Source organism: Mustela nigripes, chromosome 9 (genome assembly GCF_022355385.1).
Source record: "Mustela nigripes isolate SB6536 chromosome 9, MUSNIG.SB6536, whole genome shotgun sequence".
Classification (NCBI taxonomy): Eukaryota; Metazoa; Chordata; class Mammalia; order Carnivora; family Mustelidae; genus Mustela; species Mustela nigripes.
Window position 1 is genome coordinate 46,900,062 of NC_081565.1, and position 26,238 is coordinate 46,926,299.

The following is a 26,238-nucleotide window of genomic DNA, read 5'->3' on the forward strand; positions in this document are numbered from 1 at the left end:
TGTCTTTGTTATCAAGACAGGAATCTAATCATCTAATTCTTGTTTCATGTCTTTCTCCTGCTTCTAGTCTCTTTTTCAGTAAGCAAACCCCCCAATTAGAGCTTCTTGATTCTACACCTGAAGCCTGCCCAGACTGCGTGGTTCAGCCAAATGGGAATATCTAGTCTGTGTGACTCATCCAACTACCAACTAACCAGACTGAAGTGTCCTCACTCTAAATGAAGTTAAGAAGCACAATCTTCTGTATGTTTTCTATAGCACCCGATTTACCACAGATATATGGTATGCATAATTAGACACGCCTTTCCAAACATAATGTTCTGAGTGATTCTTGCCTTAGCTAATAAATAAAGGTTAAGCTCAGGTCGAAGTAAAGAAGGCAGAAGCTCAGATAAGCTCAGAGAAGCAGTCTGGAAAGATGTCCTTTTCTGGGGGTGAGTGAGTCTAGTGGTTAGATCAGCAAGAGGGCCATTATTCTTTACCGAGGGTGAAACATCTTGATTTCAGAAAGGTACACTGTGGTTGAAGCAGTACCCCCCCACTAATGTGGCTGGGGTATCTGAAGGGCAAGAGGGAGGCAGAGTGAAGCCCTTGGGAAGGGAAATTCGTAGAACATACACAATGGTGATGATGATGATAGCTGACTTTTACTGAGTATCCACTGTGGATTGGGTGCTATGTTTATTCTTTTTTTTTTTTAATTTATTTTCAGCATAACAGTATTCATTGTTTTTGCACCACATCCAGTATTCCATGCAATCCATGCCCTCTCTAATACCCACCACCTGGTTCCCCCGACCTCCCACCCTCCGCCCCTTCAAAACCCTCAGATTGTTTTTCAGAGTCCATAGTCTCTCATGGTTCACCTCCCCTTCCTATTTCCCCCAACTCCCTTCTCCTCTCTAACTCCCCTTATCCTCCATGCTATTTGTTATGCTCCACAAATAAGTGAAACCATATGATAATTGACTCTCTCTGCTTGGCTTATTTCACTCAGCATAATCTCTTCCAGTCCCGTCCATGTTGCTACCAAAGTTGGGTATTCATCCTTTCTGATGGAGGCAAAATACTCCATATTGTATATGGACCATATCTTCCTTATCCATTCGTCCGTTGAAGGGCATCTTGGTTCTTTCCACAGTTTGGCGACCGTGGCCATTGCTGCTATAAACATTGGGGTACAGATGGCCCTTCTTTTCACTACATCTGTATCTTTGGGGTAAATACCCAGTAGTGCAATTGTAGGGTCATAGAGAAGGTCTATTTTTAATTTCTTGAGGAATCTCCACACGGTTCTCCAAAGTGGCTGCACCAACTTGCATTCCCACCAACAGTGTAAGAGGGTGCCCCTTTCTCCAGATCCCCTCCAACACATGTTGTTTCCTGTCTTGCTAATTTTGGCCATTCTATAACAAACATTTTCTCTGTCACAACAACTGTATGAGAGGTTGAGTGCCAGATGGGAAAGCTGAGTCTCAGAGCAGGAGTTATGAGACTTGTGCGAGAATACGCAGCTAGTAAAATAACCCACCCCCGCAACCCCTCCCCACCTCCCAGTCATAAAAACATTTGAGCCCAGTCATAAAAACACTTCTCATTCAAAGACACTTTAGTTCACTGAGCACAGACCCGTCCCAGGGGCACTTGTGAATCAATTTGCATAGTGTGCTCAAAAGAGCAATTAGGGCCTGTTTCTTTAATCCCTAAGATTCTCCCCCCCCCCTTTTTCATTTTAAATTTTTTATTTAAATTCTAGTTTGTTAACATATATAGTAAAATTGGTTTCAGATCTACAGTTCCGTGATTCATCACTGAAATATAACACCCAGTGCTCATCACAACAAGTAGCCTTCTTAGTCCCCATCGCCCGTTTAGCCCATCCCCTATGCATGCCCTCCATCAATCCTCAGTTTGTTCTCTTATAGTTTAGAGTCTCTTCTGGTTTGCTTCTCTCTCTCTCTTTCTGTCTCTCTCTTTTTTTCCTCTATGTTCACTTGTTCTTTTTCTTAAATTCCACATATGAGCTTGGTTCAAGACAGAGAGGGTTGAGTCTGCGGGTTGCAGGTGAGACTAGAGCACAGAATGACTTGGGTGTCTCTGATCCTACCTCGAAGTCGGCAAAATAGCTGCAGACACTGGCTTAGACAACACTGTTCTTTGAACGCACTCCACTAGACTCTGCCCATCACATAAAAGTAAATAATATCCCTGAGAATCAATTTTGGAGAAATAATCTAAAATATTCAAAGACAGCCTCATTAGGGGCGCCTGGGTGGCTCAGTGGGTTAAAGCCTCTGCCTTCGGCTCAGGTCATGATCTCAGGGTCCTGGGATCGAGCCCCGCATCGGGCTCTCTGCTCGGCAGGGAGCCTGCTTCCTCCTCTCTCTCTCTGCCTGCCTCTCTGCCTACTTGTGATCTCTGTCTGTCAAATAAATAAATAAAATCTTAAAAAAAAAAAAAAAAAGACAGCCTCATTAGTCATAATCCAAAAAGAAGAAGGTGGGGTGGAGGAGAAGGAGAAAAAGAAGGAGGAGGAGGAGGAGGAAGAAAATGAAGAAGTAGAAGGGAGGGAGGGAGGAAAAGAAAGAAAGAAAAGAAAGAGGAAAAAAGAGAAAGAAAGGAAGAGAAAGGAAGAAAGAGAAAAGAAAAGAAAGAGAGAGAGAAAGAAAGAGTAAGGAAGGAAGGAAGGAAGGAAGGAAGGGAAAAGCCCAACAACACAGGAACAAATAAGTAATTTTGGGGTAAACACACGAAACAGCCATTAAGATTTTTACATGACAAAATGTGCATGACAACTTTGAAACAGACTGATGGTATAAACTGAAGTTTTAAAAAAAGGAGTCAACATTGTATCTACCATATGGATATAATTATGTTTTTGTCCAAAGTGTAGGAAACAAAACAACAACAAAAAGAATGTACCACAGTCAGAAGGCGGGGGTGGGGTGGGGGGTTGACCCTAAGCAGTGAGAGCAGAGGTTATACTGTTTATTTTTCTGCTTGTTGGCATTTTTTATTTTTAAGGAGCTTAATTCTCTATGTAAAACAAAAACAAAACAAAAACCCAAAAAAACTCCCAAAATACTTTATTTAAAAATAAATATAAAAAGACTTTCCAGAACTCCTGGAAAGTCCTAGAGCATTTTGGAATTGTTTCTGAGTCTGGCTCAGCCTGCCCTCCTATTTTGGTCATCATGCCGGCGTGATCCCGTGACCCAAAAGCCTGGTGGCCTGCGGTAATCAGAGCGATGAAGTAACTTCCCTGGAGTTTTGAGAGTTTTGCCATTTTCTCCTATACCTTAAAAAGAGCCGTCAACAGGTTTTTGGCTTCATAAATGATCAGCACTTCAGTCTTCCTCCCAGCAGTCCGTTTTCACAGTGATGTGGTGAAACACAGGACCACACAAGCAAAGACTGGTTTCAATTGTTAAACATTCCCCGTTGTGTTTGGTTTCTTTTTCTCCCTTACAAGTTCCCCTAGAACTCATCTGTAAACTGCTGTTCCTGCAGGATTCCCAATCTACAGAGCACCCCACCACCGCCACCACAGCGTATTCTGAATAGAAGTAGCGTGGTCACAAGCTTGCATCAGCCACTGTTACCTCAGAATCCTCACCTAAGGGGACACGGATGCCAGCTTCGTCACAGCCAACACAAAAATACCAAAGGACTCTTGTTACCGTGTTCCAGTGGTCGGTACATACTTTTCAAGTTCTGTTCTAAAGTATCTTGGCAGCCATTTTACCACAAGGATCCAGAGAAGGCAAAAACTGTTCTTGCATCATGACCAACAGCTTGGGGAAGGCCCAGTCCCTTCACACACACACAGGGCTGGCTCCATTTGTGTGCACAAAGCCAGACACACTGGGACTCCTTCATGTCTCCTGCCTTCTGTGGCTATTCCTTCAGCACTGCCTCAGAGATGTAGTGACGAGCATAGAACGCTCCAACGGTGCCTCTTTCAGACCTGTAAGTGTGAGACACACCTGGTTTTTCCCAACTGCTGTCAGCTCTGCTTCAGTGAACAGACAGATTCAGGCAAATTCATTTCTGTAAAGCAATACTGCTCTATATGACGATACCAAAACCACATATGAGGGCTGACTGGATTACTAGAAAGACACTTTGACCAACAAGGATTTCAAAAATGTGCCAACTGCAGTATGAAGCCAGATGAACCCAAGAAGGTTAAGAAGAAAAAAAGCTACAATAGTGGAGGAGAGACAGAGGTATCTAAGGGGAATATAGATCTAAGAATGATTAAAGAAATCAAGAGAAGAGTAAAAAAACAAACAAAACAAACAAAAAACCAACCTGAAGCAAATTTCTATTCTGGGGGAAAAACAACAACTCAATTTTACTTTCCACCAGGACGAAATTCACATTTCCACAGATCGTTTACCTCACCTAGAGCACAAACCACCACACCCTCTCTTAGCCATCCTTTCTCTTCCAACCCTTAAGGAAATTAAATAATCTCCAGTATTCATGTTTTACATTGATTTTTTTTAAATTTTAACAAAATGAATCAGAACTGAGGAAGATAAAGTTAAAATATGATACAAAACCAGTTGGAGAAATATATTCCAGAGGCACCTGGGGGGGCTCAGTCAGTTAAGCCTCTGCCTTGGGCTCAGGTCATGATCCTGGAGTCCCAGGATCAAGTCCTATGTCTGGCTCCCTGTTCCTGGGAGAGTCTGCTTCTCCCTCTGCCCCTCCCCACTTGAGTTCTCTCACTCCCTCGCTCACACTCTCTCTCTCAAATAAATAAATAAAATCTTTAAAAATATATATTCCCCAGAGATTGACAACGGCTTCGTGTTAGTTGCTGTGGCTTCCTTGGGTAAGCATCCATGATTATGGCCTTCCCCAGCTCTCATGGGGAAGCCAGACAAACTCAGTAAAAATTAACACTATTTATCAATAGTCTTCATTTTATCAAACTGTGAGGAAACTCAAAAGAAGACTATACATGTCTCCTCTTCCCTTAAGGAGCTGAGAATTTCAAAGTTCTAAAAGGGTCTCTGAGAGCTGTTTTACAGTGGAAATAATGTATTTTCATCTGATAATGAAGAAAATGTGAAGGGAGGATTGGTTGTTTAAAAAAAAAAAAAAACTACAACAACAAAGAACTACCCCGAGAATTTGTTACTCAAAATGCAATCCCTGGGAGCTTGCTAAAAATGTAAAATCGTGGACACTACCCCAGATCTACTGAATCAGAATTTGCATTTTAACAAGATCTAGAGCGCAGAGAGCAGAGAGCGCTCCTTAAAGTTTGAGAGGTACTTACCTAGGACTTCTTAACCCCTTTAGACTCCGTTCCCCCCCACCACCCTGTTCAAATTGCACTGCATACAATATAGTTTAAAATGTTGGATGGGGTAAAAAAAAAAGAAAAGAAAAAAAGAAAAAAAGAAAGAAAGAAAGAAAAAGAAAAGAAAAGGTGTAACTGCCCCAAATAGTATAGAGACTAGATCAACTTTCTTTTTTTATTTAAAAAAAAAAAAAAAAGGTGAAGCATTTCAGAAACTACAACCAAATTAAACAAGTACAGGAAGAGGGAAAATGGGGGTTTCAGTTACTGATAAGCTTGATATGAGTCAAGTGACTGTGGGCTACAAAAAAAATTGAAAAGCAAGCAAATACAAAAGCTAGAGATCACATGAATAGAAGCATGTATCTAAATCGAGAAGATGACTGCACTACTCCACCTCGCACTGATCATTACGTCCATTAATCTTAATCTTAAAGTACATTCGGTTCAAGCTGCCATAGTTAAGGTTACAGACAAACAAGAACATGTTCAGAAAAGAGGGTCCAGGACAGTGAAATTGAAGTCACGACCTGGAGTGGGGGGAGGAAGTTGATTTGGGGGGAGGAATTGGAGCTGTTAACCCAGTTGCAAAAAGACATGTTCAAAAAAGCTTAAAATTATAAAGGAATGTTATGCGGGAAGCACGTTTGGTCTGTGACAAGCATTTGGGAGCCACTGGTTAAGGTGTGTGAGGACCATTCAAGCCCTATAAATCCATTACTTATGGGCTGAAATGAATCTCTACCAACAAGATAGAGAAGCAGTTACCATTCTTGAATTACGGGAGAGGAGAACCTGATCCTTGATGGATTTTGGTCTAGAATGAGGTTTTCTGAGCTTTTATCACCCAGTTTCCTATGAAATCCCTACTTTGGTAATCATTACAGAAGAAAGGGGCTAAAAGTGACCCCCCAAATTCCTTTCTTCTATCCTATGATCCAACACATTTGTCACTTAGCCTCACGTGATACTGTGCACCTGAAACATGGCTAGTGGAACTGATGAAATAAAATTTCATTTTCATCTAACTTGTTAATTGAAATAATAAATATAATTATGTACACTGACATTCAGTTTGGTTATTGGAAACATTAAGCATGTTTGAAACATTTGGCATATGAATCTACTTTTTCAACTGCATATATTATAAATCTAAACATTATTTCCAGGACGATTAAACACCTTAATTAACACATGCTATAAGTGGAAAATATGCCTCAGGTAGAAAATATTTACATGAAAAAATGAAAAATATTTCAGTGTTTTGTATATTAATTACACATTAAAATATTTTAGACATAATTTAAAATATATCCTTAAAATTAATTTTTATTTTGTAATATGTCTATTAAAAATAACAAATGCGGCTCACTTTATCACTTCATATTTCTATTAGACATCCCTGTGCTATGTTATTCTGAAATTATTTTTTTTATTCATATTCAAAAAAGAACTCAAGCCTCTCCAAGCTGAAGCCGCCAGTCATTGAGTATTCTATCAAGGAAGCCTGATTTAAGAAGGAAAGACAAAAACCGCCAAGAAGAGCAAGATCTCCGGCTTTGCTCCCTCCCCAGACCCTTACAAGGATTGCAGAGGTTTAAGCAGAACCTTTCTTAAGAAAAAGTTTCCCTGCTCCAAGATACTCCCAAACAATGAAACAGGACATTTCTGGAACATACTAAACGTTAGAATTCCTTCCCCTTATCTGCTCTTCCTTCTGGTCAGAGGTGGTCCCACAGCTGGTTGCCCTATTTTGCTGTTGCCCTATTTGCCCTTGTGTAGGACGGGTCATGGAGAATACTACTCTGTTCCTTCTGTCCTTCATGGGAGAAAGCAGTGAACACTAAGTTCCATACCCCTGGAAGCCTGTGTCAGGAATGAAATTACAGCCTGTGTCCCTTCCTCCAAAAACTCAAAACTTGAGATTGTGGTTTTAGAAATGAGACTAGAATGCATCCTTTCTTTCCTCTTCTTCTCCCCCCAGGGTAGTGCCGGCTTCTGCCAGTTAAGGCTTCTTTCTTTCTCAAAACCTTCAGGAATCCCAACAGTTCATTCACAATGACCTTTTCTCTACTTCTGTTAGTCCCTGTACCTGCCTTTGTTCCTATTCATCACCACCCTCTGAGTTAAAGGTCCTCTAGCACCTCCTGAGGTGTGCTTCCCCCACCATTGCCAGCATGCAAGCAAAGGCCAACATGCAAAGGGCATCCTAACTAATTTGTGGGCCTGGGAATAAGGAAAGAGCTAGCCTAGAATCTTACAGTGCTTCCCTAACCTCAACGATTCACACATCACCTTCATGTTTGCTGCCATATCTGAGATCCTCCAGAATATTTTTAATATTGGCCTTTAAAGCAACTCACACTTTTAATTTAAATAAATGCATTAAAGAAAAATTTAAATTAAAGAAACTTTATGTCACTGCTATAGATGGAGAACTAATGTTTGTCATATGCATTAAAAATACACAATGAACAAAATAAAATATTCATCCATGCAGCACCTAAAATCCTCTCTTTTGGGGCACCTGGGTAGCTCAGTTGTTAAGTGTCTGCCTTTGGCTCAGATCATGATCCTGGGGTCCTGGAATCGAGCCCCAAATCGGGCTCCCAGCTCAGCAGGAAACCTGTTTCTCCCTCTCCCACTCACCCAGCTTGTGTTCCTTCTCCCTCTCTCTGTCTCTCTCTCTGTCAAATAAATAAATAAAATCGTGGAAAAAATAAATTAAATAAATAAAGTCCTCTCTTTCACCACCAATAGTGTGCCATTGAAATGGAGGAATGATGTTCTAGAATGTCAGTCGCAAACCAGATTAAAGTCTAAAATGTGGACATGTGGGATGCCTGGATGGCTCAGTGGGTTAAGCATCCACCTTCGGCTCATGTCATGATCCCAGGGTCCTGAATCAAGCCCCATGGCAGGCTCCTTGCTCAATGGGGAGCCTGCTTCTCCCTCTGTCTCTGCCTGCCACTCCCTTTGCTTGTGTTCTCTCGACAAATAAATAAATAGAATCTTTAAAAAAAAATTGGGGCGAAAATAAAATTGGGATATCTGAGTGGCTCAGTGGGTTAAAGCCTCTGCCTTGGGCTCAGGTCATGATCCCAGAGTCCTGGGATCGAGCTCCACATCGGGCTCTCTGCTCAGAGGGGAGCTTGCTTCTCCCTCTCTCTGTCTGCCTCTCTGCCTACTTGTGATCTCGGTCAAATAAACAAATAAAAAAAACCTTTAAAAAAAATAAATAAAATAAAATGTGGACATGAGCCTATAAAAATTGCATGGCAATCCAATCCACATGGTTTAGGAGATCGGATGGAGTATCTTTAGGACAAAGACTCTCTGAACCATGGTCCACAGATATGCCAATCCTCTCTCTGGACTCAGAGCTGAGGAGGGCTGGGGAGTAGGGAAAGCACAGAAATTCGGTCAAGTCCAAGAAAAGCCAAAATAATTCCCAAAACTCGTTCCCCACCCCCACTTCATGCTCAGCTTCTAGCTTTCAGCAATGGCATCTGAATGAGCAACATATCGAGAGTCTTGGGATGGAATGAAAACTTTAAAAGGGAGACAAAAAGAAACAAGGATGTAAAGGCTGAAGTTTACTCAGAGTGTGCTGTGTATCCCAACGGGACCAGATGGGTCTCTCAAGGGCTTCTCCCCCTCCCCGACTCCTTCATCAAAGACTGTATTTAGTGATTGTTTCAAAACCCCCCTTAAGCCAAGTTCTGCAGATAAATTCATCTTGGCTTCTTCTTCTAAGTCCTCTTTCTTACTTGGGACTACTATTTTTTTGGGGCGGGGGTGGGGACTACTATTTTTACCAGTACGGTATAGTTGCTCCTTGGCCATGCCTGTGAAATGAAACAAAACTTTTCCTTTTGGAAATAAGATCTTAAAATTCCAAAACCTCTAATTTTATTAAAATCCCCTAGGTGCGTATAATGACTTTAGATTTAGACAACACTGTAGGTTTACACACATCATCCTACTTCAATCAACTGTTAAGTTGAAACAGAAAGAACAGGTTTAAAAGAAGAAACTCAAGTAAATAAACACAGATTTTATATGATATGTCCATAGAGATTTAGGCAGTTAGGATGATCAAGAAAGAGAATTTCTGATAGCTGGATGGGTCAGAAAGAAACAAGCAGTTTCCTTTACACCAAATAAAACTAAGGGTGGTGCAAAGAGGTTATTTTAGAGGTAGATTTCCACGAACTCTCAATCACTCTCAGTTAACAGAAAATTACACCCATATATTCTTAGAAATTTCTCATCTCTCTCCTCACTACATAGTGCTAGGGTGGTAATCTTCCTCTTTGAGGTGGTGTTTATTCAATTCACGTGGCTTGATCTGAAAATGCTAGGGGATTTTTGCATACTTTCCCAGCCTAGATGCACAAATACTATTAGAAATATTTAGCAAAAGAAAGTAAAGGTTTGAGACATATTCCAGATAATCTCTTTGAATAGTGAAAATATTGCCCTAAAAAAAAGCATTCCTTTAGAAGCAAGCGATTATTTTCTTGGTAGGAAAAAAATTATTGAAAATGGTTATCTGTTTTCAGTGGTATAGTGGTTCTCTTTTAATTCTTTTGCCTGAAAAATCTGACAAATATTGTTTTTCTAGGACCCTTTATAAAGTAAGAAGACAGTATTAGTTAGCCTCACAGAAATTAATAAACAGAGAAAATAATATTTTAGTAAGTGGCAGAGGCCACATAGATATAAAATAATGTGGACCATGCAAAAAAAAAAGGGGGGGAATGGTCTATAATCATATTAATTTTTAAGGTTAATTGTACTATCTTAACATGAACTTTCACATTCATGTTTTCTATCACAAAGACTTTCAGGTTCATTATCTCCTTTCACTTTCTGTAAAATAAGATTGCAATATTATGCTCAACTCAGCTATGAAGACAAAGAAGTCTAGAGAGGTTAAATAGCACTCCCAAAGTTAAAAAGCAAAGTAGTAAGTTAACATTACCGTTAACCTGGGACTTTTCTCCTCTGGTCAAATGATATGACCAAACTGTGGTACGTCTTCATTCTGTATATCGACCTTACAAGTTAGACTATCTTGTGTTCCTGTCCTTTTTCTTCTTTGGTACCTAATGCATCACTTGAATATAGTTCAACCTCACTAATACAGTGCTGTCTAATAACATTACTTGGTTGATGCTGTAAATAACCAGTGTGTTGGGCAATACCATGAGAAAGATACCATGATTCCCATTCTACTGATGACAAAACCAAGGCTTAAAGCGCTTATGTCATGTGTGCAGGGTCACACAGTCCAAAATGGTGAGGGAGGAGACAGAATCTGGGGCTAGCAAACTGCAAGGCCAGCATCTTTGCCCCTCCAGGGTCACTTTCCAGCCAACAGAGCTGTTTGCAGACAGGCTAAGAAATAGACTGAAGCTGGTCTTCATCCAAGCTAGAAAATTACTTTGGTGAATCACATTAATTGCTATACTACAAAAAAATTATCCAATAGAGTTCATCAAGTAATTGATGCTTATAATATCATACAGAGAAAAATGTTAGCAAGCTGTTCCCAAACTTGAAGGCAATCACTCCAAAAGTACCCACAGATATTAGCAGTGACAACTGTGGCACCAATCTGAGAACTTATGATTCAAAGCCAATTCTGTGTGGGCAGAAACATGTTTTTGTATATGTATCTGGTTCCTGATCTGCCTGCATTTCTCGGGACTCTGCTCTATGCTTCCCTCTGACTGCTGGACATATTGCCTCACTTCTCCTACTGACGCATAGTGACAGCCAAGCCCTCTCTCTAACCCTCCCTTATTTGGGATCACACGTCCCCTGGATTAGAAGGCATCCTTTAATACTTAGGGCTACAAACAGTATCAAATTGAATCTCTGAATACAAAAATAAGTAATTAATGCTGACTAGAAATAACGACTCACGGGGCGCCTGGGTGTCTCAGTGGGTTAAAGCCTCTGCCTTCGGCTCAGGTCATGCATGATCCCAGGGTCCTGGGATCGAGCCCTACGTCGGGCTCTCTGCTCCACAGAGAGCCTTTTTCCTCCCCTCTCTCTCTCTGCCTGCCTCTCTGCCTACTTGTGATTTCTCTCTCTCTGTCAAATAAATAAAATCTTAAAAAAAAAAAAAAAGAAAGAAAAAAGAAATAATGACTCACTTTTGCAGCACCTAACCCGTAATCAGGAAATATTTGTGGCATTGAACCCAACAATATAAAAAACAATTCAAAGGCAAGATTTCCCCAGGATATGTAGGAATATGTAGGATCTACAATGGATGACTGAAAATTGAGTGTACTTTTTCTGCAAATCATAGAAATGGACAAGGAGTTAGAGATAATCACATCCCATGAACAACTCAGGCCCAGAGAGACACACCCAAGGTCACAACGATAATTAGTGGCCGGTGGGCCCAGACCCAATAATGCCAGATTATTGGTTGAATGATCTTTCCACAATACTGTCACTCAGAAATGTCATTTTTAAACTAAACTCAGTCACACTCTCAAACAGGTGGTTCCTCCAAAAGAGATTTCTAGATACATCTATATTGAGGCCCTCTCATACCAATGCTTTTAGAATGCTGGATATTCCTAAACCTGGTCTCTGAGTCAAGAGACCTGAGTTTTAGTCTCAGTTTTTAACTAACCACTTAATAGTGAGTCAATCTGGCATACTGGTTATTAGCCTCCTCAACTGTACATGAGAAGGCCAGGTGTATCTGTTAGGTTACAACTGACCAAATAAATAAATAAATAAATTTTATATCTATATATAGACATAGATATAAATTATATATGATTTATATACTTATATATAATTTTAATATATTTTATAATAAATATTTCTTCTTTTGTTAAAAAGATTTTATTTATTTATTTGACAGACAGAGATCACAAGTAGGCAGAGAGGCAGACAGAGAGAGAGGAGGAAGCAGGCTCCCCGCTGAGCAGAGAGCCCGATGCGGGGCTCGATCCCACGATACCAGGATCATGACCTGAGCCGAAGGCAGAAGCTTTAACCCACTGAGCCACCCAGACACCCCTATAATAAATATTTCAAACTGACTTAAGCAAAAAATGCAAACTGACTTATCTGTTATAAGAGTTCAGAAATACACATGTTTCGGGTGTGGCTTTTTTTTTTTTTTAAGATTTTATTTATTTATTTGAGAGAGAGCACAGAGCAACAGGCAGAGGGAGAAGGAGAAGCAGGCTCCCCGCTGAGCAAGGAGCCTGATGTGAGACTTGATCGCAGGACCCTGGGATCATGACCTGAACTGAAGGCAGACACTTCACTGAGGGAGCCACCCAGTCATCACTTAGGTGTGGCTTAATCCAGGGGCTTGAATGATGTCACCAGGATGTAATGCTCTCCTATCTCTCTGTTAGTCTTTGCTGTACATCGGCTCTGCTTTCGGGCCCCATATGTCACAAGAAGGCTGCCAGTTACACTAGGCCTATCTGCTCCCAGATCCAAGTCTTTTAGGTCAGACAAATCAACAATGATGCTCAACAAAACACTTTTAGGTCACTTGCATATGCATTGATTTCTGGTTCTGTGAGCTTCTGTTAATGTCTCTCTTAGGTTATAAGAACAAATGAACTGTTTTAAGGAAACTTGGTAGCTCTCTGTGTCCCAGAGGTGGGCATTTGTTAGATTCCCTCCACCATTGCCATGACAAGTAACGGGTCTTTCCTCAGGTGCTCCATGCTTTGGTCCTGCCTCGTGGCAGTTTCCTCCGTGTACTCCCCTGTCATGTGTCACTCTGCCTTTGTATACACTCTTCCTCTGTCTTGGATGCCTCTGTTCTTCCTTATCTCTCCGAAAAGTGTCTACTGCCTAAACAGAACATCTCTTTCCTTAGGAAATCTTCCCTCATTACAGTCCCCCCTTCAGGTGAAATTAACCACCTTGTACTTAAACCTTCTTACCTCCCTCAACCGGCATACATGTCATATTAAGCAGTGTCCATATGTTTGCATAGCTTCTTTCTCTGAGGATAATTGGCACAGGGAAGGCAGGAACCATGCCTTATCCGGAGTTGCATCCCCAGGGCCAAATACAATGCTTGAGACATAGCAATCATTCAGTCACTCAATAAATTTTAACGAATCAATCAATGAAACAATGAACTTTAGTTCCTCCAAAATAAAACATTACTGACTCCTATTTTTCCCCTAAAACTTACAATTATGCTATGGAAACCCCACCTTTCAGGTTCCTTGATGGACCACACTCTCAAATTCAGGCTTGTGCATACTGTCCCATCTGCCTAGAATACCCTTCTCTGAGCACAGGCCTGCCTGGCCGCTCTACCTCACGACCCTGAGATCATGACCTGAGCCGAAACCAAGAATCGGACACTTAACCAACTGAGCCCCCCGGGCGTCCCAGAAATACAGATGTGGAACACTTGCCAACCTCACTGACTCCTTTTACCTTCTTCACTGTACCCCAACATACAGCCTGCTTTTGGACTTGTGTTTTGTAGCTGAATAGAAAATATAAAAGACTGCTTCCTTGTTTTATTTTTTTTAAGATTCCATTTTATTTATTTATTTGACAGAGAGAGCTCACAAGTAGGCAGAGAGGCAGACAGAGAGAGAAGGGGAAGCAGGCTCCCTGCTGAACAGAGAGCCCGATGTGGGGCTCAATCCCAGGACTCCAGGATCCTGGCCTGAGCCAAAGGCAGAGGCTTTAACCCACTGAGCCATCCAGGCACTCCAGCTTTCTTGTTTTAAAAAAAATATTATATTTATTTGAGGGAGAGAGAGAGAGCAGGGGAAAAGGATGAGGGAGAAGGAGAGAATCTCAAGCAGACTCCACAAAAAGTGTGGAGCCCATTGTCAGCATCGATCTCATGACCCTGAGATCACGACCTGAGCTGAAATCAAGAGTGAGAAGCTTAACCGATGGAGCTACCCAAGGGCCTCCTAAAGCCTGCTTCTTAAAATTTCAGGTTCCTTGGTCTGCATATCACTGTAGTCTTTCAAAAAACAATTCAATCAACAAACATCATGGAAGTCTGGCTATGTGGTTGGCACTGTTCCGATCACTATAGGCTGTGCACCTTAAGAGAGGCAGACACTTTGTCCTGCCTTCATATGTCACCTCTCCACATCCTTCCTAGACACAGAGATGCTTGTGTGTGTGTGTTTATCCTTCTCAATTTCCTCTTAAATCAGCATTCTGTGACCACGGTCACACACTTCGGTGCTGTGTTAGGTGAGAAAGCTGAGATAGTTGCTTATATGACTCAACCCAGCTCATGTTCTTTCCAGAGCGTCATTTATTTGACATCCCACATTCATTCTGACCACACGGCCTTGGCAGCACCACTAAGTCCTGAGGATGGCAATGATTAAGTCCAGCCTCCTAAATAAAAGATGCATGATAAATCTATTTGCTTGCAGTGAGAAAAATCATGCTAGTCTCTGGCTGCACATTAGAGCCAGTGCCATTCTACCAAAAAAAACACACACGTTACATTTTCACTGGCCTACAAAAAAGAAAAAGATGTCATTAAAAAAACGTGTTTGTCCTTGGCAACTGGGGCCTTTCTTCCAGAAGCTGATTCTGGAGAAGGATTGTAACAAAAATCTTCAGCTCCCAAATCCCTAAGCGTTGAGGGGGACACCCCATGGAGTTTGGACTGATGTGATAAAGGATAAGCATAAAGTTTGGGAAATTCTCAAGAAGCCAGGAAAGCAACATTACCAAGGTAGAAAATGTAAGTGGAGTAAGAATTTTCTTACTCAAATTAATGTTTACCTAGTAAATGTCAACTCTTTGTCACCCAGATGGTGCTAATTCTAGAGATGTCAGGGAAATCGGTGCGGGGAGATCCCAATGGACAAAATCAGAGAGCTGGAGAGGATTCAGTATGAAAGATCTAAGAAAAAAGACCCTGGGAGGTAATCAGCCTTCCAGGCGAGCATTCAAAGCCTCAAACAAAATCAATGACAGTTCAAAGAACTTCTGTCTCTAGGCGATTCTCCAAGGCAGCTTCTACATGAGGACTCAAAATGGCACTTATGCCCAGAATGAAGAGGCAGGGGTACAAACTGACCCTGAACAGAATATATCGCATGATGTTGTAAGCTAAGACAGTAAAGGGAACATACAGCCTCGTTTTTCTCCCAAAACAAAAAATCACATTTTGCTGCCAATAATCTGTGCGCCTCTTAATTGTTTACCAAATGTGTTGTGTTGCACTCAGCAACTGAGATAGGTATAGCCAGTTACTCTGAGGCACGTGGTTTCTGCAGAAAAACAGTCTCCATGTCCCAAGCCATGAAAGGAAACCAATCACCCTTGGTAGAAAGGTGATGACAGAACGAATCTAATGAACCTGCTTAGAAATTAGCCTTTAAAATTAAAGTTTCTTCCATCACAGAAGCCTCTGTTCCCCTTCTGAGAATATCTAACATCTCAAAACTCAAGTACAGTCTCAGTTAAATTTCAAAGGGCGGTAGGAAGTACTAATAAAGGAATGCTTTTTTTTTTTTTTTTTTTTAAATCATCTCTGCCTGGCTCCACAAGAGGCTGCAAGATTTTAGACAGTTTAAAACTGCAATTCTCAGAGTCTAGTACCACTTTCCTGTGGCTATCTTCTGTCAAATCATCCAGGGGAACCTGCCAATCTTGGCTTAAGGCGTGCCAACCGGCTCAGCTCTGCAAGTGAGCCAGGAGCTGGAGGCGTCCTTAAGCTTGGGGCGAGGAACTTAGTGGGTGGTCTAGAAGGGAATCTGGGCTTTGTAACAGAAAGATACAGAGATGGAGCTTCTGGCCAGAAGAAGCTGCTGAGGGAGACATTCAAACTCCAGGGAAAGATGCCAGTCCACATCAAAACTACACAATCACCAAAGAGAATCACCCAGGTGCCAGCCTCACGCTATAAATAAAGCATCTTGGCTCTGTCCACGGGAAGCCCTTATTATCCTAGGGAGATGTTGCACATACACAGATGAGCACACAAAGCAATACATCAAAGGTGTGGGTAACAATGAAACTTAGCATACGTATAGCGATCAGAGTTTTTTAAGTGCTTTTCCACAGATGACTTCATTGAGTCTTCACAACCCCAGGGGTGGAAGACAGGCAGATATTTTATTATCATGATCGTTGCGACTACCTTTCAGCTTTATTATGAGGCTAGGGATGAAAGGTTATTGGAAGCTCTCTTGCATGTGGCCACTCATCACATCACAAGACCACCCCAGGGATAAGAGGCCTGATCCCTCCACCCTTCACACAGGAAACAGCCCATGCTCAGTGACTTGGTGACCCCAGTTCCCACAGTGAGCCCACCCACACATGACTAGGCCAGATCCCACCTCAGACCTTCAGACATTGTCACCAAATGATTCACTCCATCTTTGGAATAGCTGTGGTCAATTAATTTCAATTAAGGATTCCATTCCTATAATCCTCAAACGCCAGAGGAGAGCCAATTTCTCTCCCCTGTCCTTAACCTCTTACTGCTCTACACTTCCTCTCTGGCTTCTCTCTTCAAAACACTATGCCTTCTGGAATCCTCTTTCTTTTTGTTAAAAAAAAAAAAAAGAAAGAAAGAAAGAAAGAAAGAAAGACAATAGAACAAAGAAACAAACCAAAAAACCAATAAGCATCTCCCCACATTATGCTGTGTATTTCACCTACCATAGACTAAGGTAGGGGTGACAATCCATGAGCTCCTTAATGACACTTAAGAACAACCACACTTCTACCCTGGTACCAATCCCATCTACTCATACCTACCATGTACAGTTCTATGTTTCTATCATCTACTGACATTCTTTAGGACATGACACTCTTCTCTCTTTCTCAACCCCACCTCTGCCCACATCTAGAAAACATTAGTATCTTTGTGGGCAATCCACCCAACACCTTCAAGCTACTATTCCTTGACCTCAAATATACAATAATAAATCTCACCTTCACTCAACTTAGACTCCCCCACACTCCAGTGAAAACCTCCTGAACTTTGTCATCACCAAGAACGGTTTCTTAACTGCAAACATTGCATCTTCTGACCCAGATGGCTTTCCTTCTGTGTTCTCAGGACCTTCCCTTGCATGCACCCACTCCTCAAACTCACTGAGTCCTACAGCTCCTGGGTCTTCATTTCCCCCGCAGTCCATCAGCCTTCCTCTAAACAAACTATAGGTAGTAGAGTATCTGAACTACCCACCACCAGCACACTCAAATCCATGCATGTCTCTTTCTACACTGCATTCATTAGGCAAACTCCCAACATAAGGTTAACGTCATCTTGGTAACTAGAAGTTGAATACTCCTTAGGAAAATGTTATAACCATTTGGATTATCATTATAACAAACATATGGTCTCTGATTTTAGGACTTCAGTACACCTCCCCAATCCTTTCCCTTGATCAACTCTCCTTCCTACTTTCCTTGGTCATTGTTTTAAACCTCGACATCTCTATTGAGGACCCCTACCAGAGCCTGTTCCCCTACTGTAAGCAGACATTATCCTTTTAGCCACTGGAAAAAAAAAAAAATGATGTCCAGAAATGTAAGAGGAAAATTTTAGTTTCATAAAATCAAACTCTTTTTTTTTGAAGAATCTTCTGCCCTCTTTGTGAGACTACTATTAAAAAGAAAATTTCTCAAGCCTCATCCTAGGTTCTCTTGTCTTTTCATTTTCAGAAGTACATCTCATCTACTCCTATACTTCAATTATCTCCTTTATGCAAAGGACTTTTTAGTCTCTGTTAACCATTCAGACCTCCCTCCTATGTATCATTAAAACTTCAACCCAACATTTCCACATATATACATATTGACAAAGTCTCTCAAATCCTCACGTCCAAAATTAACATCTCTTTTTCTCTTAGTCTCTCTCTCCATGGTACGTTCATGCACTCAGGCTCTCTCTCTCCCTCTCTCTCACCCACACCCACACCCACAACCCCCCACATACACACACACAAATTGATTCTCCTATCTCCTGCTCAGTAAAAGTCATCACCACCCAGTTGCTTGAGAGAGAAACCTCGTAGTCATTCTTGCCTCCTCCCTCTGCCTCACCCAATTCATCAACGATTTCTACTAATATTATCTTTCCTCAAATCCAACCACTTCTCCCTGTTCAAATAATGAACAACAACCTAGTTCAAACAAGGAAACTAAAGCTAAGAGAGAACTTGAGACATTGCACAATGTCATACAACTAGTAAACAGCAAAGCCACCTCAGATTCCCATCTGCTTTCAAAGCCCATGCTTGAAATTAGAGAATATTTTCTCACTTGGAGGAACTCTCTGAGTGAAAGATATCTCCGAAAAATACATATTAGACTATTTCAACTGCAGGATGTTCCAAAACCCAACCAAAGAAGACACTGGGGGTAATCAGCTGTCCTAGGAAGCATTTAGAGCCTCAAACAAAATCAATAATAGTTCAAAGAACTTCTATGTTCAAAAGGGTCTTCTGAGGGGCACCTGGGTGGCTCAGTGGGTTAAAGCCTCTGCCTTTCGCTCGGGTCATGATCCCAGAGTCCTGGGATCGAGCCCCACATTGGGTTCTCTGCTTGGCGGGGAGTCTGCTTCCCCGCCCCCACTCTCTGCCTGCCTCTCTGCCTACTTGTGATCTGTCTGTCAAATAAATAAATAAAATCTTAAAAAAAAAAAAAAAAGGGTCTTCTGAGGTAGTTTCTACATAAAGACAAAAAAAAAAAAAAGTGGACCTATAACCAGAGTGAGAGGGGTACAAACAGATGCTGAATAAAAGAAGCCATTGATGTGACCATTGGTGAGCATGTGTCATGAATGAGAGTAATCTTTTACTTTTTAAGCCGCAGAGATTTTGTGGTTCTAGTTACCATAGCATAACCTGGCTTATCCTGACTCATTCAGTCTCCTTCGTACTGTTTTCAGTCAGGTTTATATGGTGCTCTATCAAATCCAGCAAGAAATAAATATTGAGGGCCCCTGGGTGGCTTAGTTGGTTAAGCATCTGCCTTTGGCTCAGGTCATGATCCTGGGATCGAGTTCCTCATCAGGTTCTGTGGAAAGCCTGTTTTTCCCTCTGCCTCTGCTTCTCTCCCCTGCTTGTGCTTAGTCGCATGCTCTTTCTCTCTCAAATAAATAAATAAATAAATAATCTTTTTAAAAGAAAGAAAAAAAGATGAGGCACCTGTGTGGCTCAGTGGGTTGAGCCTCTGCCTTTGGCTCAGATCATGATCTCAGGGTCCTGGGATCAAGCCCTGCGTTGGGTTCTCCACTTGGCAGGGAGCCTGCTTCCCCCCCTCTCTCTGGCCTGCCTCTCTGCCTACTTCTGATCTCTCTCTCTGTCAAATAAATAAATAAAAATCTTTTTAAAATAAATAAATAATGAAAGAAAGAAAGACTGAAAGGCTTGCAAAGTATTGTTCTCTCCTGGAAATTTTTTCAAATAATTTCATTTATTTTCTTACTAGGTTCATGTGTCTCCCTGATTTCTCTTTCTATACTTCTGATGTCAGTGAAGGTGTCCACTGGAGGGACTGAGAAGAAATGAATGTTAGGGCAAAAAAACTAAATAAATGGCTATTTTTCTGGAAGCCTCCCAAATAAAATTACCTTGAAAATTACATAAAGAATACACCCTGCAAGCCTATGGAAGATGATGTAACCAGGGTCTATTCTTTCTACTACTCTGTCTTTCTCAAGCTACATCTTTACGTCTTCCTGAGTGTGGCCAGCCAAAATATTCTTTTCCCTGGAAGCTGCATCTACCTTTTTTCAGTGATTCAGAATTCTGAATTACGTTTGGTAAAAACATTTGGAGTCTAGCAGGAATAAATTCATGTCTTGATTCTCTGCCACTTCCCAGCAATGTGACCTTAGGCAGGCCTACAATGAAGGCAATGACGTATCACCCCAAAGGGGCATTGTTAGGTTAATACCCCAGTGGACATTACAGGGCATGGCAGGGCTTAGCAGGTGCCTTGAGTACTGCTAGGACCACTATCTGGTACTAAGTACCACTATCATTTGCATCCTTATTGTTATTTTCACTACACAACAAATATAGGGGGACATAACATTTGTTGGTCTATCAGGACATATTTTTGTGTATCCAATCCATCGCCACTGGGCCTGAAAGCCAAGAGAAGGTGAAGATTGTTTTGTAACTTGGGAGAAATAAATTCCAACATAGATGTAAACTGAGGAACACGTAGCTCCTGTGGACAATTCAGTTCTGGAAGGGAATCAAGAGACAATCTCTGTAAAATTAATATTCTTTATTTTTTTAAGATTTTATTTATTGATTTGACAGACAGAGATCACAAGTAGGCAGAGAGGCAGGCAGAGAGAGAGAGGAGGAAGCAGGCTCCCCACAGAGTTGAGAGCCCGATGCAGGGCTCGATCCCAGGACCCTGAGATCATGACCTGAGCCAAAGGCAGAGGCTTAACCCACTGAGCCACCCAGGCACCCCCAAAATTAATCTTCTTTAAACTTAATATTTATTTTTATCAGAGTGATTCATGTGCATTTGGAGGCAAGATATACTACCATAGGCTTATAACAAAAAATAACGGTTGCTTGTTTGGGTGAGGTAGAGGGGAACTCAAAATATGTGTTATTAAATGGTAAGGGTGAGAGAAAGGCCATATCTAGACTACCTCCAAGGTTGGGGGCCTAAGCAACTAGGTAGGTGGCAGTCTTATTAACTCAGATGGGGAAGACTGGTAAAAGAGGAAGATTTCCAGGAGCAAAGTAGAGGGGCTGTGGGAGCAGAGAATCAGGAGTTCTAATTTGGGCCTAGAAATTTAGAAGTCAAAGTGGAATTTTCAATAGACAATGTGATGTAGAGCCTAGAGGTCAGGGCATGGGGCTGGGGAGACTTAACCAAGTTAGAGACCACTAGCATATAGAAGTTAAATATTGAATATTTAAGTGATAGCAATTTAGGAACAATTGGATGCTGAAGTTCTTCAATAGCCCTTCGGGTGAGGCGACCAAGAAGCACTGGCCAGCTAAGACTGGTGAAGAGCCAAGAGGTGCCATGATTCTGGAGCAAACAATGGTTCAAAGAAGGCTGCACGGCCAGCTGTGTGCATGAGGCTCAGACAGCCGGCCTTCATTTCCCTGCCTCCACCCAGTATGGCAATACTCACAGCTCCCTTCCCCTTTCTTACAACCGTGTGCTTCTGCTCTTTTCTCTTGCATTGGGATTGCCTCCCTCATCTGCCAGCATCCTAGACTTTTGACCTAGCAAGAACGCCATGACCTTGGAAATGCATTTCCTGACTCCACTAATAAAATATGCCCTCTTCCACCATAATCTCTCATAGCCCTTTGTACACTGTATTTTATTTTGTTTTCTGCTATCAGTATATGTATATGTATTCTCTCTCCATTCTACCTGTATCCCATCTGGACTATAGTAAAGGCCTCACAACCCCTCACAATGTAGCAGAATATTTGGCATGCATTAAGTGCTCAATGAAGATTTTCAATGAGTCAAATCCAAAAACACAAAACTCAAGTCTGGAGAAGTATCTACAAAGGACAAAAATCTTTTATCACTTTAGGTTTCTGTTTGCCAGCACAAGCATCATCTGCACCCAAGCCCAGGAATTTTTTACGCATTTCCTGACCCTCTATAACAAAACAGTAGGAGTGATCATTCCCAGAAAACAAATCTTTTTTTAAATTCTTTTTTTTTAAGACCATGTAATGCAGACAAAGGTCTTGCCACAGTCCTTGTCTTCATAAATCCTGAACTAATGCCTATTTTAAAAACCATTTTTTAAAAGATTTATTATTTATTTAAGAGAGAGAGAAAGAGAGAGCCAGATAGAGCACAAACAGGCACTGAGCAGGAGGGAGGAACAGAGGGATAGGGAGGAACAGAGGGAGAGGGAGAAGCAGATTCCCTCTGAGCAAGAAGCCTGATATGGGGCTCGATCCCAGTACCCCAAGATTGCAACCTGAGCCAAAGACAGATGCTTAACCGACTGACCCACCCAGGCGCCCCTTTAAAAACCATTTGACTGATGTTCCTCAAGATCTCAGGTATGGAAATAACAATCTGCAAAAGTCTCGTGGATGAAACAACATTTGTGACCCCTGAACCTCACTCTAAAAAGCTAAAAAAGACTGTACCAATTTAAGCCTTGGGTTATAGGTCGGGCAACAATTCTTGAGTGTTCTTCCTTCCAACATCAGCATGTACTTGAATTCTCTGATACGGGGGAGGATGAGTGTGTTAGAAAGAAGTCATCTGGAAGGTAGCTCTGGTCCAGAGTTGGAAGAACAGGAGAGAGAAAAACAGGTTATCAATGGGAAACACAGTCAAAGCTTCATGAACCAAATAGAATTTCCATAGGCCTAACGATGAATGAGAATCACCTGCCAAGCTTCTATGTGCAACCTGCCATAAAAATGGCTGGGATTTATGGCAAGGACGTCAGTATGATTCCCTTTATGCCCTCTTCTATGGCGTACTACGTTCCACCTCAGTTGTCTTCCAGACTAACCGCTCTTTCAAGGTCAATGGCAATTCAGAAATACAGATCCTTATACTTTCACTAAAAAGTCCAGGTCCTTCCAGATCTTTGCAAATGGACAAACAGCCCAGTGATTAAGTATATCCCTCCTTTTTAGGTTGTATTCCAGACCCACCACATAGTAATGTTGTGATCATCCAAACTGGGCGTTTGTGCTAAAATTCCTCCTTCCTGCACTTTCAGACCCGCATATTACAAATCAGAAAGATTTCTGAGCGTGCGAGGTGAGCGAGGTGACACCTATCGCCAGTGCCCAGGAGTAGATTGCCCCAGTATAAATAATCAACCCAACCTCTTTGCTGGCTAACATTTTCTCACAAGACTAAAAAGTCCCGTAACCTCCTTTTCTTAATGGTGGCGCCACTTCAACCACACTCTGGAAGGTATTGGTTTCCTTAAGTACAATGTGGACCCATCAGAATAAAAGGGCAGCATGAGGGAAAGGACAGTATGAGGCTTTGTGGCCTATCGACTCAGTTGCTCATACAAGAATCTGGGAGGGGGAAACCCCCCGAAAGATTAGTCACTTCATTTTGTGTTGCAGAGCTCAATTCAGGTTAACAAAGCATTTGCCAACAAAGGAGATGGGAGAATGGCAGTATTCACTTGCTCTGGACTGAATAAACAAATGTGGGATTTGTGGGCTGACTAATGTCCTGGGATAAACCAGGCAGTCAGCCAGATTCTAGGAGTTTTGATGAAAAGACCGGCAAGCCCACACTTTTCTTCTTGGAAAGTGCTCCATGGGAGTATTGATGTCCACAGGGCCGCCCAGGCCTTCAGCTTGCCTTAAAGTTTCATCCATATTCAGCCACGGGGAATTCTCAGTGGCTCTGTAATCAAAGACCTAGATCAAGCGATAGAAGCTGGATTCTGTCTTCTTGGGAAGTGTTAAATATGCCATTCATCTCCTTTTAGAGATGTGTTATCTCTGTCTCCTTTTAAATACGCCATTTTCCCTGAAAACATACAGGTAGGCCACTAAAATGTGACTCTGGTTCCAGGCACCAAGTAAGTGCCTGTGGGTAAAATGGTGACTGACTCAGACACAGTCCATGCCCTCAGGAAGCCCCCAGACCAAACTTTAAATCTTTAAGAGCACTGGAAAAATAATAAGGTCCTGTAATTTTATTTTTGGTTGAAGGCAAGTGTTAAAATTTGCAATGATTTTTATTGGCCAAGGCAAGAAGTCCTTCAGTTAAGGCCACAATATAAACTTTAGGGATGTCAGAAAGAAGACTAGGGCTTGCCCTTTCTTTCTACTGTACTGTTAGGACCATACAGCCATGTTTGAGATGAAAGCTGATTTTATTACAAACTGCAGCTAGTGAAACGTCAAGGGTTAAGTTTCACAGGTTCTCAACTGACTCAGGAAAAACTTCCCGGCAGCAGCTGATACAATCTTCTTTAAATCTATAAATGTGGTTTATCTACCCAGATCAGAAAAATGCAGGGGCGCCTGGGCGGCTCAGTCGGTTAAGTATCTGCCTTTAGCTTGGGCCATGATCTCAGGGTCCTGGGACAGAGCCAGTGTTGGGCTCCCTGATCAACAGGGAATCTGCTTCTCCCTCACCCTCTTCCCTTCCCCTGCTCTTGCTCTTTCTCTCTCTCACAAATAAATGAATAAATTTTTTTAAAAAAGAAATATATATGGTACACACATAGAACAAGTCAATGCGAACATAATACAAACTAGAAGAAGAAAGCTCATGGTGGTAACTGACAAACTGAGCATTTTAAGTGTCTCCACAAAAATATCCAACCTTTCTTGATATTTAGAGTCTTAGGAGGTTTTTACTTACATGGAGGCTTTCATACTTCCCTTCTGAAGACCCAGTCTTCAGGATTCCTTAGCCCTCCAGAGTGCCAGCAGAAGGCTGCCAAATGGCAAATATAGAGAATTAGTTTTTCTTTTTAAGATTTTATTTATTTGAGAGAGAAAGAGAGCGTGCAGAGGGAGGGGCAGAAGTAGAGGGAGAAGCAGTATCTCCACTGAGTAGGGAGCCCGAGGTGAGACTTGATCCCAGAACCCCGGGATAATGACCTGAGCCAAAGACACCCCTAGAGAATTAGTTTTAAGAGGCAGTATTTGTAACAGCATTTAGGAGGAAATTCAAGCAGATTAGCAAAGATTTTAAGCCGGCTCTTTCAAAAAAAAAAAAAAAAAAAAAAAAAAAAAAAAAAAAAAACAAGGCAAAAACCCAAAAACCTGGCAAGGAATCTTTATGAAGTCATCAAATGCATTCAAGTTGAACATACTTCGGTTAGTCTTCTAAACATCATTCTGCAGAAATGTAGGTATTCTAAAATCAAGGTTTGGGAAAGGAGCCTAGTTCCTGCTTACCCACTGTGAGGGCGGGGAGGGGGGAGAGTTGAAAGGGAATGCTAGGGACGAACAGCAAGAGAGCTATTTCAGGTTTTAGAACTGGGAAAAGGGACCTGAGCCCGGGGCTGGATGAAGCCACCCACAAAAACTCGGAGCAGGGGCTCAGAGAGCGCCCCGAAGGACCGAGCCGCCGCAGCGCGCAGCCCGCAGCCCACAAACCAGAGGAAGGCCTGCGCAGGAAGCGGAGAGGTGCGCGCGGGACTCTGGGGTCCGGACAGGATGAAGCCAGTGCATGTGAGGTTCAAGAAAACCGAGCAGGCAATACAGGCGTCAAAGTGTTTCCTGATGTCATTAATCCGGGACCACATCCTGATTTCAGACAACAGGGAACCACGGACGGGAAAGCCGCACGAACCGGGGTCGCTGTCTTCGGACTGTGTCGGAGGCAGTCCGACCCCTCTCGGAGCGCTCTGCGGGGCACGCGCTGGGTCCCACGGGGCTGAGCGATCCGACGGGCCGTGTCCGATGTCCCGGCAAAATGAGACGAGCGACTTGTCTTGACGAGCAGCGCCAAGGAGCATAAAGAGCTTCCCTAGACAGTGCCAGAGCGTTAGGTGCCAAAGCCTGGGGTGGTTATTAGAAAAGGTTACCGCCCCTGATCGTCTGACTGCAGCCCATTCCTGCGCGGCGAACAGCCAGGGCAGAATCCGCCGGAGCAGTCCGCGCTCCCTCGGGAGCCTGCGCGGGTCACCCCGAGCTCACACGAGCATCTCTGCGGCTCGCAAAGCGGTTAGACCGCACTGTTGACAGCAACTCCTGTCGTCAGCTAAGGAGAGACTGCCTGGTGGGATTTTAACTTTTAATTGGATGTCAGCCACGCTGTTTCCTTTGGTGACCTCTCCACTGGGCCTTCTTTGGCAGCCAAGTTCTAGTGCAGTTCACTTCCACAGTCATCAGAGCGGTAGGGAGGACGAAAAACTGCCCAGGGCTCAAAGCCCCCAGCTCTAGCCTTAATCTGCTGCAAGGCTTTTTTGGCTCAGCCCAAGTGCCTTTCTGTGTTTC

At 42.3% G+C, this 26,238-nt stretch overlaps 1 long non-coding RNA gene across 1 annotated transcript in view; it reads right to left on the bottom strand.

Moving 5' to 3' along the window:
• LOC132024697 (uncharacterized) overlaps positions 1 to 26,004 on the bottom strand; it is a 56,482-nt gene extending 30,478 nt beyond the window's left edge. The window contains exons 1-3 of the long non-coding RNA XR_009406285.1: positions 25,592 to 26,004; positions 24,653 to 24,727; positions 22,447 to 22,577 (exon numbers count right to left, since the gene is read on the bottom strand). This is a non-coding gene — a long non-coding RNA (uncharacterized LOC132024697). The remainder of the gene's footprint in view (positions 1 to 22,446; positions 22,578 to 24,652; positions 24,728 to 25,591) is intronic.
• Between the last annotated feature and the right edge of the window lie 234 nt (positions 26,005 to 26,238).